General features: G+C 38.4%; 1 pseudogene; it reads right to left on the bottom strand.

The window, feature by feature from the left end:
- Positions 1–425: 425 nt before the first annotated feature.
- LOC120109886 lies at positions 426–16,429 on the bottom strand (annotated as a pseudogene).
- Positions 16,430–16,648: the final 219 nt, after the last annotated feature.

The following is a 16,648-nucleotide window of genomic DNA, read 5'->3' as shown; positions in this document are numbered from 1 at the left end:
ATTGTAAAATAATCATGTGCCATACTAATCATGTAATGGTGTCTGTATTGGCCAATATGGACAGCATGGGCATGTTAACTTACCACTAGACCCCAAAGCTTAAGCTAATAAGGAAGGGTCATAATGCATATCAGGCTTAACACCATCCTCCACATGTGGCCGGACAACGCACGTGGAGGGTAACTGAGTCAAAACAGGACAAAATTAGACTAATAGATAACCAGGGATTTAAATAAATAACTGAACTCGAGAATTCGAACTCATGACCTCTAGCAAACCTAAGCAATGATATCATGTTAACTTACCACTACAGTTCTAAAGCTTAAGCTGATTAGGAAAGGGTCAACAATGTGAATCAAGACTAACAGGGCAACACTTAAAACCTTGCATTTAACATTTGTTCTTGAGGTTAAAGAGTTGTCAACGGCAATTCTAAAATTGAACTTTAATTGATCTGCTCTGGAAAGATCAATTTTATATCGTGTAAAGCCAAGAATTATACTAGTAATCACATTCAAAAGAATTTCACATTTCAACAAGTAAAGACTAACATATTGACCAACATAAAATGACAAGCATAAATAGGATCATATAATGGTGTGTTCAACGATTAATAAATAAGGCATAGATGGAGTCACCTGCTGAAGCATTGCTGAAGATGAGATTGAGAGATCGACAATCTGAAAAGTATTGCTTGGCCAAAGATCTAAAGTTACCAGAGATTTCAACTGATTTAAATTTCGGAGGACGCATTGGTGAAGAAATTGAAATACAATAAGGACCATTAAGCAAAGAATCAGGCTCACAGAGTTGGCCTGGCTTTCCAATCAAATCAACCAAATATTCCCTGCCACAATTGAAATTTGTGAAATCAGAGAAGTTTTATGCTTTTCAATAATCAGCTAAAAAAGTATATCAAAGTTTAGAAAAAATTCTGCACTTGGTTTTGACATTTGAACTAAGACAAGTATGCAGCTACCAATGTAAACATAGGGCAAATCATGCACAGACATGTCATGATACAGACTGCTCTGATTCCTACAAACATAGACACGAATGTTTAACTCCCTCAAAAATCAAAATCTTTGTTTCATGAAGAAAGTTTCCAAAGAAAAGAGAACTAAATGTGAAAACTAAATACACAGAAGTGTCCGGCAAAGATAAAAATTCATATATACTGTTTAATTTGGACCTAATTCCTTTCACTTCGTGGAAAGCTTATCAGTTCAAGGAAGACTGGCAAAAAGAACATAGGTATACATATGTGGCAGTGCCCATTGTGGATTATTAATGGAAGAGACACCATTCCATCATTTTGCAGTTCTCGAGGTATCTCTATGTTGAGGACTTGAGAATACATCTCCAACTTGAAGAGAGCAGAAGATGGGGAATGGGGAGGGAAGGGGGCTCTTAATCTGTTGTTTAGCCTATAGAGGCTGAAGCTAGAAGAAGGCTACATATGCTGAGGTAGGCTGAATAGCATACAGGTGTAGATGGATGTAATGTCATTGATCACTCTAGGACTAAATTTCTTTAACATATTAAAACCCCCATGAAGCAAACAAGTTGGAAAAATAGATAAAGATTATGCTATGAGCAACAGGGGGAACAGCCAATTGGCGGAACCTTCGGAATTGGATGGATGGGCATTGATTCGGTGATACCCCATCCACACTAGCCATCCTAATATTATAGGATGCAAGTCTAGGTCAACAAAGCATTTTAGTATATTACGCTACATGCATGCATGCATAGGTGAGCAGGTCTATTCCACTCAACAAAATGCCCAATGCACCTGAAGTTACAGCTACTTTTTCTTATTCCAAGTCACTGTACACTGCACACTTGCTTTATAGTCCCTAAATGCTGATCAAAGCATTAATTGGCATTGTTTTTTCCCTTCTTCTCTAATGTGTTGGATGGAGGAAGAAAACCATGCACCTGTCAAGACCAATGCGCACCAAACATGAGGAAGCATCATCACTTCTACAGTAAGCGCAGCCCTTGGCAACTCGGCATGGAAGATTTATCATGTCAGCTAACATCTTCAACACATGATGAAAAAGAGGTTAGAACTGTATGCAAAGTAAGTAACCATCCGTAGCAAACAGAATAAAAAAGGAAAGGGTATATGTCCTACAAAACTCTCCTAAATTGAATCTGAAAAAAAGAGATCACCACTTTACTTTGAACAGCAAGGCTCGATGCCGACAAAGACCAACAGATAGCTTTCCTATCGGGAGCACAACCGAACAGGAACTAGCCTTGAGAACCTCACTGAATTCTTTCCAGCGAGGGATCAGACTCTCTTCCTCGTCAAAAGCTGCACCCCTTGTGAGACAAATGGATAGTTAATTACGGAAGCAACAGGTAGGAAAATTATGATTTCCACACATTCACATGCAGACTACTAAGCATAACTCACCCCATCTGCATGCATACAAGCTCTGCAAGCTGTTCCGCCATATCTTTTTCGGTTGAACAATTACATGAAAGGTCAGCTATCAAATTCCGTAACTTGCATAGATCCAAATCACTTTTTCTATCTATGAGAACCACCTCAATAGATAAATCACTGGGGTGGACAGTTTTTAGCGATTCAAGTGATGGAATCCGACTCTCTTCTTGCACATCAGTGCATAGAATCCATACAAATGGATCCATTCCCTGAATCAGGTAGAAGCCATCTGGAATCTTATCATGATACGACAGACAGCCATTTACCTGGTAGAGACAATGAATTATGATGTAAGATAACAGTACAAGCAGAATAAAATACGCAAGCAAAACTGGAATACAAAGTAAGAAAAATTTTCAAAATAAATAGAAAAAATGAGCTACAAAATGCTACAAATGCAAGAAATACTTTCACAAATGAAAGTAATACGCGATGCTAAGGAAACATTGTCATTCCATCAAATGGATTAGCTAATGCCCATTATGACAAATATCCAGTTTACACCATTAGCAAGGAACCAAATGACACACTGGCTAATTAACAGGTATATCCTCTGTTCTTTTTGAATTGAAAGGAAGTGGAAACTTGAAAGCAAATAAGATAAGTGTTAGGTGGAGGGGAATGCTAATATGGAAAAAGTAAAACAAGTACATAGTTGGGGATGAGTATATCTGGAAAAGATCAATAGTCGCACTAAAGGAGTAAGTAATGAAAAATATCAAATAAGTAGTTACACAAGGATACAAAAAGGTGCAAGAATTCCTAGAAGATTTGAGGTTTGGAACTCTACAAAGGGTAGAAAGGAAGGTCATCCAAGTTGCGGAAAAAGCGAAGGGTGGAGGAAATTTTAATTGAGAGGCAAAAGGGGCAACGCTGTGCATAGAGATTGTATATGCTTAGTGAGCTCGAAAGTGATGGAATGTTACCATTAATCCAACTATACCATTTATTTCCTTTTAAACACTAGCCTCTTTGTCAATGCAGTCATATCATAATATCACATAAAAATAGCTAAAACATGTCTAAGTAAATTGAAACACTTGGTGTCAAAATCTCATAATTAACTCTTTTTTCCTAACAAAAATTATATTGAAGAATTCATCATTCATGAGTTGCAATTATCCTTTCATTACTAAAGAAGTATTCATACGCAAAAACTTTGCTGCATTTGTATGGTGGGCGGTAAAGAACGGGAGAAACTAAACTGGATAAGGAGAAGTTACCTGACAGGTGAGGTCCGGCAGATTGTTGCTAAAACATTTTATATTAATTTGAAACATTAAATTGAGAAGCTTCAGATTTTACTAGTCATTGCAATTTTTACTTTGGTTCTCCCCAAGAAAGTATATGTCCCACTATACCACTCATTTAATAACTTCTTTCTAGATGGAAAGACATAGTAATCATCTAAGTAATGAATCAAAGGTTCTTTGCTTCCTTTCCTTTGCTTGTTGCTTTCACTTGATTTTGGTATATTACGATTACCAGTTTTCAGAGAAAAAGAAGTGAAAGAATTGCACTTTTCAAATTCAAAATTGGATGAAAATTACTATTATTAATTAAAGGAGCTACAAAATGTATATCGCCTGTCTTCTTGGTATGGAGCTATCTTTGTCTAGCTCTTGGCTCCTTAAATATGTATGATGTTAGTAAGAGCAATGTTGAGTCTGTAGGCATATCATTTTTGGACCAAAACTTCCATTTATTTTTTTTCAAATGAAACATTGTTTATACTAAGGTTTGCCGAACCATTACCGAGCCGACTCGGTGGGGGGCTGGGTTGATTCACCTAACTTTTTCGAAGTCGACTCCGAATTGGCCGAAACCGGTCCGAACCGATCGGAACCGGCTGGAACAGGTTGGGATCAGTCGCGATACACACAGACTCGGTCCAAACCAGCCTATTTCGCACCGAGTCAGACCGGTTCAGAAATAGTCCCCTCCCCTCTCTCTTCCTTTAATTTTAAATATAAATTGCCTAAAGAGTTTCTCGGGCCTTCCCAATCTATCCGAATAACCCCCTGCCCCACGGCAAAAAATATGCTGATTCAGCACGATTAAAGAAGAATTCAATCCTAAATAAGGTGTACTTCATCTCTCCTCTCATTTTCTCCCTTTTCGGACGCCAAAAATATCTTGAAATTTGCAAAACAAGAAGAGATCATACCAAAATTTTTGACTTTCACGTGATTTCATGGTATATTGTAGATCTATGGATGATCTATACAATCACATAAAAATTTTTAATTTTTGAATTATATATACCTTTTAAAATTTAAAATATTTTTGGACTAAAAAATAAAAAATAAAATAAAATTCAAAAAAATGTAAAATCAGAAGCGTATTTAGGAGCATGCAAGCTACTCTCCAGCTAAATTTGGTGTCCACTTATTCAAATTTTAATAGGATCATGAGTATAGTGGCCTAGACCTAAATTTTAAAAAAATTAAAAAATAAATAGCTTTTGATGCATGCTCTCGGACCGAGAAAAATATATATAGCATCCATGATAGAGTTCTACATGAATCTAAAATCAAATTAATTTTTTAATATTTATATTTAAAAATTATTTTTAAATTTAAAAATTATTAAAAATACATAATTAATAAAAAATTATAAAAAATTAGTAATACGCAATACATATTTTAGAAGTATTTTTTGAAGTAAAAAATATATATTTTGAATTTATGATATTTAAACATATTTCTTAATTTAAAAAATATTAAAAATATATAAATGAATAAAAAATATGAAAAATTAGTAGTATATATTAGATAAATCAGAGGTATTTTCTGAAGTAAAAAATATTATCTTAATCGTAACGAAATTTTGCTATTTTTAAATAATTGATAAACTACGTACTTGATAAACCTACACGAATGAAATCATTAAGAAAAAAAGAGCCAGAGCATGATATTGATTGAGATCATGGGTAAATGCTCTCAAGTCGGCACCGCTGGAAGTACAACTAATGCAATACAAAGTTCAAAAGAGAAGAGGTACCAAGTTGAAGCAGCACTTAGCTAATGGTTACACCGGCATATCTATGTATTGAAAAAGTCTATAGAAAGTTCGGCAGCTAATGAAGAAGTACTTCGCTGATTTCATATCAGCAAAGGAGAGGATTGCCAAGAAGAAGGCAGAGGTGGACCGTCAAACGGCAAAAGCACCTTCCTAACACTCCAAGAAGGCTGAAGATGCGTCCGCTCCAGACGACAAGAAGGCATAGATCAAGGCTGTCATTCAGGCGAACTCGGATGATTAATGGCAGCAGAATAAAGTGGCCAGGCATATGGCTCAATTTGGGCCCTCATACTACGAGTCAAGCTCCGATTCTACGAGCAACAAAGCAGATCTAAAGTTCAAGAGGACTTCCTCAACTAGAGAGGCCATCACCAGAGGGTGTCCGTATTACATCTACGCGGGAGCTTTTAGTAGCAGAAAAAAGTCCTCCAGAAAGATTCCACCAGGAGCTGTCACCAATGATTTAGATGCATGTCTTTTCGAACAAGAATTCAAAGCAGCAAAAGGTTGATACAATCAAAAGAAGGATAAGAAGAAATATATATCGCGAGCTATTGAATCCTAGTTTTACTTTAGCTACATCCCAACAAATACGGTAAACAATACATATTATAGATCTGTCATTTATGTCATACAGGTTGCCGGTTCCGGTGTAGATCCTTCAAGACCGAAGGACATCTACGGTGAGCTTCTTGACAACAATAAGGAGGTAGAGAAGTAGATTGCCTCATACAAAAGCAAATGGCCCACATATGGACTGACGATAATGTGTGATGGTTGGACCGATCCTACCTGGCAGAGCATGATCAACTTCTTGATATACTGCGATACGAAGACTTTCTTCCATAAGTCGGTTAATGCTTCCGATCAGATGCACAACGCCATGTACATCCTCGGATTGATGAAGGAGGTGATTGATCAAGTAGGAGAGAAAAATGTTATACTGGTCATCATTGATAATAGGCCACAACATAAGACCCTACATTGCACTTGATAGCCTTCTTCAAAGAAAAAACAACCCTACGTCAAATGTTTGTCAGTCTCAAGTGACAAAAAAATAGATTTGCAAGAGTCGGCACTGAAGAAAGTATTGTCGAGGACTTGGGGACGAGATAGACATTTTGACAATAGACTGAGAAGATAATGAAAGCTATCAAGCCATTATACGAAGTGTTTTGGATCGTGGACAGTGAGAGATACCTCCAAATGGGCTTCTTGTATCACATGATGGAGAGAGCAAAGATTCAAATCAGAAAGGCAGATCCGACGTATGTCTAGGAGTACATCGACATCATTAAGCGACGATGGGACTATCAGATAGGTAGAAATATGCATCTAGCAGATAAACAAGAACATTGAAATTTAGACTGCTCCTGTACTTGTACAATTTTACTAAAACAATTACGAACTCTACCTGCAGCATACTATCTGAACCCAAGATTTCAGTACACCGTACCTAAAATCGATATGGATGAAGAACTTCTAGTCGCTCTGCGTAATGTGATTTACAAGATGAAGCCTATTCTAGAAGTTGCAGCACAATGTCTAAAAGAGACATACGTAAGTTAACTGATTTCTTCAATTATTAATATATTACAGCAGGATTCTTTTTCACAAATCAAAATATTTAGAGAGGGCATAGCTTTGGAGTCTTGGCAGCTGTCGTAAGTAAGAAAAGTATGAATTCAGGTATATTACACATCAACGATAACTATTACTTAGCGTTAGATGTTACTAATATAATACTATCTTATATGTAATTTTCTTCAATATTTTTGTAGCTGAATCGTGGATTCATTTTAGTTTGTCCACGAAAAATTTTAAGTGGCTAGTTATCCAAATCTTTGCCCAGATGGTCTCCTCGAGTAGCTGTGAGCGCAACTAGTCCACTTTTTCCCTCATCCACGGCAAACAGAGGAATCGTCTGACACAGAAGCGCCTCAACGATCTTCTATATATTCACTACAATCTGAGGTTAAGGCTGAAGTGCACTCAAAAGAAAATTGAGCTAAAGTACACAAATCCGATCCATAATGCTTTCGTTGACAATGAGGATGATCCTATAATCAGATGGCTTGTGGGCCAACAATAGAAATCAGAGCTTGATGAGTGATCCGACTAGCCAATTTCATAGCAAGCGAGACTAGGATCGATGCAAGACAATGGGCAGATTGCAACATTCCACGTATCCTTCCAGCTAATCAGCCACAGCCACAGAAATCACTAAAAAACCGATCATAACATGACTCTTTGTCCGAGATATCCTCTCAGAGATATGATCGAACGTTGCTTAGGCGAAGCCACCACGTTACTCGATCAACTCGGTCAAAAGGGCAACATCCATCCTTCTAGCATATCCAGGCAGAGAGAGGCATGAAGGGTAAATAGGTAGCTGCTCAGTGCACCAAAAAAGAAAAAAAAGGCACCTGCATGCTCTATAGAGAGTGTGGAGGAACCAGTTTACTTAGATTTAGAGACCACGGGCAGCATCAATGACAATTCTAGTGGTCATAGATCTGCTAGTTAGGGAGTGGATGATATACGACCACCATTTATGAGACAGCCGGAGGGTGGTCTTCTATTTACCAGTGAGTCCTAGTTTACGCATGCTATACAGAATAGGGACTACAGTGCACAATCTAGTATAACCCACGAGGATACGATTGCATATAGAAGATGGACTCCTCAAGGTCATTCAAAAAGATACGATGCAGTTGTAGATGACCTCAGACGTGAAGTAAAATCCATAGACGTATTAAATTTTGAGTCATATACTAGATCCTATTACCCGCAGCCATAGGCAGACTACGATCCATACGGATATAGATATGAATACGGTATATTTGAGGCATCGTCTTTCGATGGCTACTATCCTACGCAACTCGGAGCATCTTACAGATCGAATTTTGCTACCGGCATATTCAAATGAGCTCCTCCACATCAGTATTATCAGCTAGAGGACACCTCTCAGAGCTAGAATTTCAACAAGAGATCCAAGAATGCTTATAACCCAGAGCGCGTTCCTTAGGAGATGAATATGCAGGACTACAATGCTGCTTGGTTAGAGGGGTGGGCTAATATGTTTTCTAACTATACTAATGATCCAAATATCTACGAGAGGCATTGCTACTCGATGAGATTTTAAATATCAATATATATATTGTACTTTAAAACATATAATTGATAATATGATATTATATTTTTCATCTCACTAGTTGATTTTAAAATATTTCATATTGCTTCTTGTAGCAAGCAACATCTCACTATCCATTTTATATTTTGTATCATTTAGCTTATACCGAGATCATAAAAATATTAAAAAACATCAAATTATACTTCAAATTATTGAAAAAGTTAAATAAAAATTGATTACCAATTAATCAAACTTGAAAAGCTTAAAAAAAATTAGGCATGCAGGTTCCCCAAGTATACCATGTGTTGGTACTCAATACAGTACCGAACCAGGACCGTACAGACCCGCCTGCCGACCGGTACGAGTTCCAGTACCAACTCGGCGAACATCTGACTTTGTACAAAAATGTTATAGTACCATATAGTCTAAATATTAAAAAAAAAAAAAATCCAATTCTTTAACAACCACTACCATACTTTCTTAGAGACCTTGTTTCTTAACAAACTCCATCAACAAACTTATTCTGATCATCAACAAATCTAATGATTTTTGTACCTAATATTGCATTTGCACTCCAATGTATACTACATTCTTCAAATCAGCTTTGAACTTTATAATTACATGTCAAGTTGAGGTATAAAAATCATGCTGAATATGTGTTCCTTTAATTCTTCATCTTCATGTGCTGCCATTTCTTTCTTTTCTGTAGAACTTGTAAATTATTCCATGGTTTTATTTATTTCTTTTGGTTTAATCTAGTTTGTTTACACCAACTTCATAATGCTTTATCCTTCATCCTTATATTGCATATCGAGAAATATGGAATTTCCATTACAATCTTTAGTGTGAATTCAGCATAATTCAGCATTTAGGTAGCATTAGTTGATCAAATTGTACTCATTAATTTGTTGCCCTAAAAAGGAATCAAAAACTGGATCCATTATCCAGATATATCTATCTACAATTTCACTTAAAAAGAGAAATAATTTGTTTCACTAATTTGTCGCCCTTAGACGTATGCGGATTCTTTTCACACCTCAAGTAAGAGGACTTAATATTGTTCAGTTCTTGAATGAAAAGAAAAGTAAAAGATGCACCAACAACACGAACAAGATAAATAGAAGGGATCAAAACAACCTTTATTCAATCTGAATTTATACAATATTGACACATCTAATACATATATTTGAGAAAAGCAAGAAATATAAGATGAGCACCAAAGAGGGAAGTTAGATTAGAAAATTCATACAATATTGATACATCTAATGTATATTATTGAGGAAAGCAAGACAACATAAGATGGGAACCAAAAAGGGAAATTAGATTATAAAGAGGGAGAACACTTGTCCTTCATTCATTCTGATTACAAGCATCTTTAATACACCACTATCAAGATGCACTCTAGACTAGGTTGCACCTTCACTCAAAAGAAGAATCCTAGTTCTAAGATAAGAAGTTGACAAAGCTTATTCAATATGGACACTAGTAGATCTGTCATAGTCTTGTGTAAGAATTTGAGAGAATCCAAATGAAATCTTCAATTTATCTTTTAACACGAAAGAGGAAGATATTTCCAGCATTAACTTCCCTTGGATGATTGCTTCTTGTCTTGGTAACTCTCTTGGTGATCGTTGGCAGTTCCTTGCATGACTAACTTCTCCTTTGTCCAAAGAACTTCCTTTAGGAAGTTAATTCTAGGAAAGAAAAATTACACAAAGATGGTCTCATATATAAGTGATAAGTGACCAACCATGAGGCTTCCATGTGTCATGCATAAATAATTAATTGAATCTTGTTGCTTGATCAATATTTTTAGTTTTAGTATAAACAAATGCCCCCACCGCTCAATGAAAATGAATAGTTTTGTTAAGCTAGATAAACATAAGCCAATACTTGATCGATCAACTATAAGAAATACTAACCAACATCTACTGATCATGTTTATCAACCAGCTAAAGTATATGGTAAGTCATGCAAAGTGATAGGCCACTACTTATGGTCAATCAACTATATTCATATCTATCGACCATGGCCTGGGCTGATTAGAAAAGCATATACTATTTTATTCAGTACCAAATATATGTGCTATGAATACCAACCACCTACCTTTAATTCTTAGTAAATAGGCTCCAAATAGCCGAATAGTTTAAATTACTAATAGCATGAAAAACGATTGTATATGGATGATTGCTATGATTCATGCTATTACATGTGGCTGGCATGAAGAAATGTTTTGGCTGAATAGTTTTTTTTTTCTTTTTCGATGTATTAACTATTTTAGATTTATTGACCTTTCTTCATCTCAATCTATTTAATATTTTTGATTGGTTGGCCCTTTTGGCCTTAATCAATCAACTATTTTTTTGTTGATTGACCCATCTTGGCCTTGGTCGATCCACAATTATTGGTTGATCAGTCTTTCTTGGCCTTAGTTGATCTGTCATTGTTGGTTAATTGGCCTTTATTGGTCTTGGTCATTTGACCATACTTGGCTGATGTATTTATTTTGAATTTGGTGGAACAACAATTCTCAGTTGATTTTTTTTCCAATCAAATTCAATATACATTCCTAAAATATTTCTGCCATTTGTTAATTGGCCTTTTCGATCAAGTTTAAATGATACCTTCTAAATTCAAGACAGTAAGGTCCGCTGTACCGACCGTACCGACGTACCAGTGGGCACCGTACCGACGTACCGGTTCGGCTAGTTCGGGCGTCTTTTTTTTGGGGGGGAAGTTCTTTCCCTTTTGGATCTTTTTTTTGATGTTTCTATATTTAGGTTTAAGGTTTAAAACTAGATGATGCATCTTATTACTTCCAAATGATTCAAATCATGAGATGAAGAACATAAAATATCTTCAAATTAAGATACAATCAATTACATACATTTAAAGCACTCTCGGATATCTAAATTCGGGTCGAGTGGCGATGCTTCTCGTCGATATCTGCATCATCAGCATAATAAGGAGGCAGATCAACCCATCCCTCAAACCAAGCGGTGTTGTAGTCTTGTATGCTCAATTCCTGAGGAATGTGCATCGGGTCATAAGAACTCTTGGATCTCTCGTTGAAGCTCTAGCTTTGAGAGGTGTCTTGTTGTTGATAACATGGCTATGGAGGGGCCCATCACCACCAAAACCTTCATCGTTGTTGGTCCAGGTCTCCTTCTCGACACTCTCCATTGAGGCTCTTTCCTTTTCTTTTCTCGTTTGCTGGCCAGGTGCCTTCTTACACTTCGTGCCCCTCTCTGCTTGGGATTGACGCCCTCTTGACCGAGTCCACTAGGTATCAGAGCATCCTCGTCTGAGCATCTCTCGATCATCTACCGAGAAGGTGTGTAGTACTAGTCATGTGGTGACTAGCTCCCCTCTGGCTGTGGCTGATCATATGTGGAAGTGCGTGGAATGTTGCGCTCAGCCCATTACTCTAGATCGACCCTAGCCTCACTGGCTATGAAGCCGGCTGGTCGTGGAAGCGATCCTAGCTCGTCAAGCTCAGACTCCTGCTGATGACCCACAAGCCAGCCGAGCATAGGATCATCGTTATCATCTGTGAAAGTCTTATAAATGGGATCTGCATACTTGAGCTTCACTTCCTTCCGAATCTATTTTAGCCTCAACCGTAGATTATAGTACATATAAACAAGATCATTGAGGCACTTTTGTGTCAAACGGTTCCTCTGTTTGCTATAAATGAGGGCGAAGGTGGACCAATTGTGCTCACAGCCACTCGAGGACACCGTTTGAAAAAGAATCTGGATAGCTATCTACTTGAAATTTTTTGCAGATCCGCCAAAATGAATCCACCATTTAGCTGTAAAAATATTGAAGATAATTACATATATGATGGCCTTATAGTTGAAGACAATTCAGCTGTAAAAATATCTTGCTGATTTGTATTATACCTGGATTTATAGTTGTCTTACTCACGACAGCTGCTTGTTGTCCAAAGCTGTAGCTACCCTCTCTAAATAATTTGGTCTGTGAAAAAGAAGCGTGCTGTACTATATTAATAATAGAATATCCGATAACTTACACATGCTACTAAATCATAGTTACCTCTTCTATACATGATGCAGCGACTTCTGGATCAAGCTCCATCTTGTAAATAACATTACGCAAAACATCTAAAAGTTTATCATCCATACCAATTCGACTCTCGTACTGGAACGAGGATTCAGGTAGTATACTACACATAGACAAGACCGTCTTAGAATAATTATACAAATACATCCATCAGGAATTATCAATGTTATCGCTTACCTACTAAATGCAATTTTCTACCCATTTGGGCTTCATACCGCAGCTCAATGATGTTGATGTACTCCTAGACATGGGCTGGATCTACCTCCATAATCTGAGCCTTTGCCTTCTCCATCATGTGATACAGAAAGCCCATCTGGAATATCTCTCGCTATCCACGGCCCGCAGCACTTCATATAATGGTTTGATAACCTTGACTATCGCAGTAGCCCGCTGTCAAAATAACTGCTTTGTAACCAAGTCTTCCATCTTGCTTCCTTCAGTGCCAGCCTGGGCATATCTACTTTGTTGCCACTCCGGACTAACAAACATCCGACATAGGGCTCCATTCTTCTCAATAAGGCTATCAAGTGCAATATAGTTCGTAGCAAATCGTGTGACACTTAGTCTCAGAATCTCTTTTCCTACAAATTTTCTCATCAGCAAAAGAACCTATGTATGGTTATAAATATACTTGGTGATGCGCTAGGCTATCTCCACCGTATACTGCACCCTACAGATCTTTCCAATATCCGCATGAGGTCGATACAATATGCAGCACATGGAATCCAGAAAATATGTAGTCGCCGCTCCATCAAGATCTCTCCGGCCAACTCATATTGCAGACCATTATCAGTGACAACCTGCACGATATTCTCCTCTCCTACCTGATCAATTACCTCCTCCATAAGTCTAAGGATGTATGAGGCATCGTGCACCTTATCCAAAGCATCAACTAACTTGTGGAAAAAGATCTTCGCATCATAATATGTCAGAAAGTTGATGATGCTCTGCCTTATTGGACCGGTCCAACCATCACATATCAAAGTAAGCCCATATGTAGGCCACTTGCTCTTGTAGGAGGCAATCCGTTTCTCTAACTTCTTATTGTTGTCAAGTAGCTCACCGTAGATGTCCTTCGAATCTGAAGGATCAACACCGGAACCGGCAGCTTATATGGCGAAAATGACAAACTTGTAATACATATTATCTGCCTTTTTTTAAAAAAAATGAAGCTCTCTCACCTCAATATTTTTCACGCGGCCTCTACAAGATCCCTGCTCGATCTGCTTTCCCTTCCTCTGCTGGATGCCTTTTTTTCCTTCCTCCGTCTTTTTTGGCTAATCCCTACCCTTCCCTTCCCTTCCTCAATATTTTTTGGGCTAATTCCTACCATTTCCTTTCCTTCCTCAATTTTTTGGCTAATCCATTTCCTTCCCTTGCCTCGCATCTGAAATGTGCTCCTCATTCAGCTTTTATAGCTGAGCGGAGGAGAGGCCAAATTCGAAGTGATTGGACACCACGCGTTGTCGAAAAAATGCGTGGACCTGTGCCACTTTCGGCCACAGCGAAGACAACGCGTGGCCACATGGCAGCGGAGAAGGCTGCACGCTATGCTCAAAAAGGCCATGGAGCACGCAAAATTCTTTTTTGTAACCCGTACCAGTGCGAACCGACCCGATTCGCACCAATACGGGCTTGGAACCGATTTCAAGGGCTATATCAGACCGATGCTGGGGTCGAAACCGATTTCAAGGGCTGTACCGGACCGGTGCCTGTCGGTACCGGTCCGGTACAGGCTAAACGGACTGGTTCCGATCGGTTCAGCATACTTTGTTCAAGATTGTAACAAACATCTTGATTTTTATATTTGGGTGAACTGACCATATGTTTGGAATAACCATGCCTTCCAAATTTAGGACTACAAGTCCTATATTCATAGAGTCAATTTTTAGGTAAATCAACCATATATTTTGAATGGCCATGCCACCCCGAATTTAGGATTAGATGGTGTATTTTGATAACGACCACAAATCTGGTATTCTCAAGAAACTGACCATTTCCAATCTTCCCATTTATATGAGACTAATCATTAGGTGAATAATCGTGTTGGTCTAACAGTAATTTTGCGCAATCTGAGATAATCTAGCCATTATACATCATGTCTGATTTGAAACTTTTTATTGTTTTAGCAGTTGAATCCTAATAGTCTTTTACTAAATAGTCATACTCAGCTTCATTCACTCGTAGATGCCAAATCACTTATGGAAGTGTAGCCATAGTTAGCATTATAAATTAATCACTCATCATCCTAGCAATCAAACCAAAAAAATGTTTGCATATTTTAAATTTCCTCTCATAATCATCTTTGGTTTAGATTGATTAAAGGAGCGCATATTCTTTTCACGCCTTAAGTAAGAGGACCAAATATTTCTAAGAGATTGGAATGAAGAATAAGGTAAAAGATGCACCAAAACATGAATAAGATAAAAAGACAGGGATTTAATCAATCTTCATTTAATCTGAACTTATACAATACTGATCCATTTCATACATATGATTGAACAAAGCAAGATAAGCACCAAACAGGCAAGTTAGATTAGAAAGAGAGAGAACATTCGACTTTCATTCAATCTAATTTCAAGCATCTTTATACAAAAACACTAAGATGCATTCTAGAGAAGGTCACACTTCCACTATATAAAAGAATCCTCGTTCTAAGATAAGAGGTTGAAATAGCCCATTCAGTATAGACACTGTAGTAGATCCATCATAGTCTTGCATAAGGATATCAGAGAGTTCAAGAAGTCTTCTCGTTTTCTTTTATCATGAAAGAGGAAGTTTTTTTCAGCAATAACTTCCCTTGGTACTCCTTTATCCAAATAACTTTCTTTAGAAAGTCAATTTCATAGACCCGTATACAAGTGACAAGTGGTCAACCATGAGCCTTGATTGTGTCATGCATGAATAATTAACTGAATTTTGGTTGATTTATTTGGTCCATCGATATTTCTTATTTTTAGTGCAAACACACCAGAATGAATTCAAAAAACTGATCCATTATCTAGATATATCTACCACAATTCCTCATGCTTCATAGATTAATTCAGAAATATATTAAGTAATGTCTATATGCTACCCAGAAACGATGGGACATGGACTCCGCCGAGGCACGCTCTGCTGGGACATCTGATCACCAGCATCCAGAAATTCGGATAGCTGGGCAGGCTGACTCCGAGCAGAGCCGAAGAGCCAGAGCGAGCTGGAGCTGTACGTCTCCTCGGCCTGCTGCGCCCAGCTTTTGGATGATGATGACGACCCGGTCATCCGCCCTCCCTTCGCCCGTGCCTCTCCAGCGGTCGCGATCCGATTGAAGGCATCCTCGTCGATGGTGGCCGTGATCGATGAGAGCGTAGTGGGGAGGTAATAATCCCCTGACAGCGAGCTCTCCCCGTAGCTGCTTCCGCTGGATTGCCTTTGTAGCCCCACCGAAGGAAACGCCGACGGCCCGATCCTCACAGCGCGGTGGTCGCCGGCAACGATGGAGTCGATGGTAATGGCCAATCGAAGGGGGATCGGCCGCGGCTCTTGTCGGACGGCGGCGACTCGAATTTGGGGGGCGGCGGGTCGTCCGGAAATTGGCTGAGGAGGGAGTAGCTGGATCTCCTCCCGGGCATTTCCATGGAACTGGTTAGGGAAGAAAAGGGCAATATCGAAACCCTAGGGAGGAGCTAATTTTTCAGTTTTTTTTTTTTTTTTTTGACGACGGCGGTGGTGGATGATGTCTTCGACGGAGACCACGACAAGAGCGTTGCTCCGAGTCCGCTGCTTGCTTTTCAACTCTTCGTCTCTGGAACTCTCCGTCTCATTCGGGCTCGTTTGGACGAGCCAGCCAGCCTCTCTGGACATTTTGGGGGCAGCACCCGAGATATTCGCGAAGCTAAACAGAATCTTGCATGCACCGACAAAAGAAACTAGAAATCAGACCCATCATCCACTTTTTTTAATTC

The sequence above is a fragment of the Phoenix dactylifera genome, unplaced genomic scaffold (genome assembly GCF_009389715.1).
Source record: "Phoenix dactylifera cultivar Barhee BC4 unplaced genomic scaffold, palm_55x_up_171113_PBpolish2nd_filt_p 002961F, whole genome shotgun sequence".
Classification (NCBI taxonomy): domain Eukaryota; kingdom Viridiplantae; phylum Streptophyta; class Magnoliopsida; order Arecales; family Arecaceae; genus Phoenix; species Phoenix dactylifera.
This window is presented reverse-complemented; position numbering and strand designations above follow the sequence as displayed.